Source organism: Helianthus annuus, chromosome 7 (assembly GCF_002127325.2).
Source record: "Helianthus annuus cultivar XRQ/B chromosome 7, HanXRQr2.0-SUNRISE, whole genome shotgun sequence".
In the NCBI taxonomy this organism is placed as follows: domain Eukaryota; kingdom Viridiplantae; phylum Streptophyta; class Magnoliopsida; order Asterales; family Asteraceae; genus Helianthus; species Helianthus annuus.
The window spans coordinates 74,449,947-74,453,950 of NC_035439.2; the positions used below are offsets into that span (position 1 = coordinate 74,449,947).

At 36.7% G+C, this 4,004-nt stretch overlaps 1 long non-coding RNA gene across 4 annotated transcripts; it reads right to left on the reverse strand.

Annotated features, from left to right (window-relative positions):
• Positions 1-882: 882 nt before the first annotated feature.
• Positions 883-3,729, reverse strand: LOC110879743. 4 transcript variants are annotated; one of them, XR_002558932.2, is made up of 6 exons: positions 3,456-3,729; positions 2,824-3,088; positions 2,622-2,738; positions 1,973-2,100; positions 1,795-1,856; positions 883-1,369 (listed from the first exon to the last, which is right to left on the reverse strand). It is a non-coding gene; the product is annotated as an uncharacterized LOC110879743 (long non-coding RNA). The 4 variants fall into 4 exon arrangements; XR_002558931.2 differs by lacking the exon at positions 1,795-1,856 and adding an exon at positions 2,484-2,530; XR_002558933.2 differs by lacking the exon at positions 1,795-1,856 and having other exon boundaries at positions 886-1,369; positions 2,824-3,083; positions 3,456-3,727.
• Positions 3,730-4,004: the final 275 nt, after the last annotated feature.

The following is a 4,004-nucleotide window of genomic DNA, read 5'->3' on the forward strand; positions in this document are numbered from 1 at the left end:
TGCCAAGCAGGAAACAAGCTGAAGCAATATTCGAATATAAGAATTCTGCTGGACGACAATCATGTGCTTACCAATGCATGCAATCTATCATTCGCAAATCAAATTCAAGTGTCTGATGTAGTGTTGTTTAGATCTAAAATATCCCTTAAATTGTAAATATGTGGTGTCAAAAAAAAAAAAAAAAAAAAAAAAAAAAAAAAAACCCCTTAAAACACACAAGTTGACACTTAACCTGGTTAACCGTAATAGTTTAATACCCGTCCGGTGGACGGGTTTTTAGCGTCGTAATTAGGGATGAGCAAATCGTTCCCGGTACCGAACCGGTACCGGTACCGAATTTACCGAACCGGTACCGGTACCGAATTTACCGAACCGGTACCGGTACCGAATTTACCGAACCGGGTACTTTTTCGGTACCGATTCGGTACCGATTTTTAGCATTTTCGGTACTGGTTCGGTTCCAGTACGGTACCGGTACGGTACCAGTTCGGTACCGGTATTTACCGGTTTTTACCCTCAAATACCGGTACCGAACCGTACCGAACCGGGTATATTCGGTACCGGTACCCACTTTTGAGGATTTTCGGTACCGGTTCTTTCGGTACCGGTACCGGCTCGATACCGGACGATACCGGTTCGGTACCGGTATTTACCGGTTTTTACCCTCAAATACCGGTACCGTACCGGTACCGAACCGTACCGAACCGGGTATATTCGGTACCGGTACCCACTTTTGAGGATTTTCGGTACCGGTTCTTTCGGTACCGGTACCGGTTCGATACCGGACGATACCGAGGTCATCCCTAGTCGTAATGATATAATTATTTTTTTATTTACATAATAAAACATTATTTGTTTAAAAAGATCCTAAATGTATGGAATGTTTCATCAAAATGTAATATTTACACGTATAATATGCCTAAAAATCCGAAAAAGCAAGGTTTGAGGTAATTTCAATCAATTGGATGGCATTAAGCTAGTCTTTACGTGACCATATATTGACTGATACAAGCAGTGCCGTGATGGCGCAATTGTCTTAGAGGATCAGATGTTGCGTAGGGAAGGGGCCAAATGGTTAAACTTACTAAATTACAGCTCCAGAGCAAATCAAAATAACAAAAAACTTAGGCTTGTGCTTGTTATAAGCTCAAGCAGAAGAAAAAACTTCAAACCAGTTGCGTGGAACAAAAAGGGCTAATTTAACAAATACCCAATTAAAAAACTATAAATGAAAATCAAATTACAATTGCTCCTGTTTAGTAGTATAAACAAACATGAAGCACAAAATGATATATGCATACTACCTCTGCAAACTTCTCGTCCGCATTACTATGATACTCTTCCACCAGCAGCACCAACATAAAACGACCTACAAGAAATGTGACAATGACCACTAATAGGTTATTAAGATTAGAGAAATAAATTGGGTTATGTTATCTACAATGGGTAATAGCATAATGAAACATGACTTGTTTTTACGCATTATCTGACCCGACTATCATACTATATAAAGTTATGCAAGGAAGAGACAGTATTGGTCTATATCAATCGGAATCCAAATCTTAGGATTTATGTATGATTCTCAAATTCCAAATAATTATTTAGCAAATTGGTAAAAATGGGTTGTGTTCGATTTGACCCAGATTATGTGTATCCGGATTTTGACATGAATAAAGATATAGTTCGTGTTCCACAATCTACCCATCAACCCGTCAACCTGCAACTCGCCAAGCCACAACCCGCTAACCCTACACGATTGACACACCTAGTAAATTTATCTAGAGTGAAACTTACAAGTGTGTTAGATTTAAAGGCAGCCTGTATGGAAGTTCATTGTAAATGTTGTTGCTAAGATCCTTAGTATTAAAAGAACCAAAATTTAGAAAAGTAGGATATGTGAATTATAAATAAACTTACACTTGCTTCAAGTGTAGTCAAAACTCAAAAGCAAAGAAAGGGTCTATGTACTTACTGGGCTAGGGATCGTGTAATAGGGGGACTGTATACGGATGAAAATGCATAATTATGTAAGGCCTCAAGCAACAACATTTTTTCTTACAAAGCCTCTTTTTCCCTTGATTGGCTATGTATGATCCACACCTACAACAAATAAAAACCAAATACACTAAAATATTTTAGAAACATGAATCATTATACATCTGTAAAGATCCAAGACACTGTACAGGTTGCATAATTTTGTAGACCAATATATATATATATATATATATATATATATATATATATATATATAATAAACTGCTCCCCATATCTAAAATCCTCATGACACAAGAGCAACCCGGGCAGCACACGGAAACCAAGTTTCCCATGTAAATTGATCATAATATAAGCAAAAATATATGGCATTCCATAACCAACACCACCGATTCCACCTTTATAAGCTCTCAATGACACTTCTGAACCTAGGCCTATTTCCTCAATTACTTTTCTGAACTCATCATCAGTCCAAGTCTTTGGCACATTACCTATGAATTGTCTGTATATGTATTCAAAGAGTGAACACAGTGAACACCTGAAGCCCGTACCATGCAAAGAACATCATAAAACTGAGTACCAAATCCAGAAAATGCCTAACAAATAAGCAAAAGTTTATAGCTTTATACCTTAAAATCTTTGTTATGTAGTTCTTCAATGGCCTTTTGAACATCATCTTTACTTCTAAATGCCACAAATGCAAAACCCTTACCTTCATTGGTCTCCATATATCTCACCAAACTTACCTGAACAATCACACAGAAAAATATATATTTAAAAAATAACAATAAAACACAATCTTCTCATTAAATAATTACCGTTAGAGCTGACCTAAACAACATCCCCAAAAGGTTCACAAACTTCACTCAAATCTTCCTCAACCACATCCTTAGAAAGCCCCCCAATGAAAATCTCAGAACCATGTGGTGGCAAAGTAAGCAGCCCAACATGCTTTTCTTTACCACGATCATCATCAGCTTTTTCCTCTTAACTACTCTTCAACATCATCATCATTCATCCATCTCCTCATAGTTGCCAACCTCTGATCCATCTGGTCCACAATGTCATTGCTATCTGCCATAGTGTTTGCTCTGTTCTACAAGCAAATTTTTTGACATAAAACTGTATTTTAGCTTGCCAAATAACCAATATCACGGACAAACACGATAAGGAACCAAACAGGGTGGATTGGAAGAAGTGTTTTTTTTTTTTTTTTTGCAATTTAGAAAGCTGATATAAATGGCAATGATAAGGGTGAAATTGGGCATTTGTTTAGTGAATAATAGAGTAATACATTTGAGGGAATTATGTTTATATAGTTTGTGTGTGAGATAGACGGACATTTAGTTACGTTGCCTAATCGGCGTCCGAGATCGTAAATTGATACAAAACTGAACATGAAATAAAGGCTTAATCCTAAAGAGTACACAAAATTGAACTTCAAAAGGTAAGAAAGAGTGAACCTGCTTGGCTAAATTGATGCATATTCCCAAGCGATACCTGAAGATACATCGGATTTGTTCCTTCCCAAACAGAGTGTATTTGATTCTCCTATTTTTCCCCTTCCAAAAGCCGAACCCTTGAATAACATTAGATTTAAAGATATGAACTATTGCTTCTAAGGTACATTATATAATAATACCTCCTCAACTGACTTTAGAGCACTACTCAGGTTTGTAGGAGGTTGAGTTTTGGAGACATGGGCTAGAAAATGGTGGAGGTAACTACCAGGTAAGGAAACTGCCATGAACTGCAATCATAGCAGTTATTTTTTGGAGTTTAAGTGGCTGAGATTTAATCTCAGCATAATCCAACGGTGAAGATGGATTTCAAAAGTGGTTAGACTTAATGGGATCCATATATATATATAATTTTTATTGTTAACTAAGTTGCCATTGATGTATAAATTGTCACTTATTACAAGTCTATCACTGATCTTAAATGATACTGTCAATTAAGTTGTCAGTGATGAACAATTGCTAGTGATACACAATTTGTCACTTATGATAAGT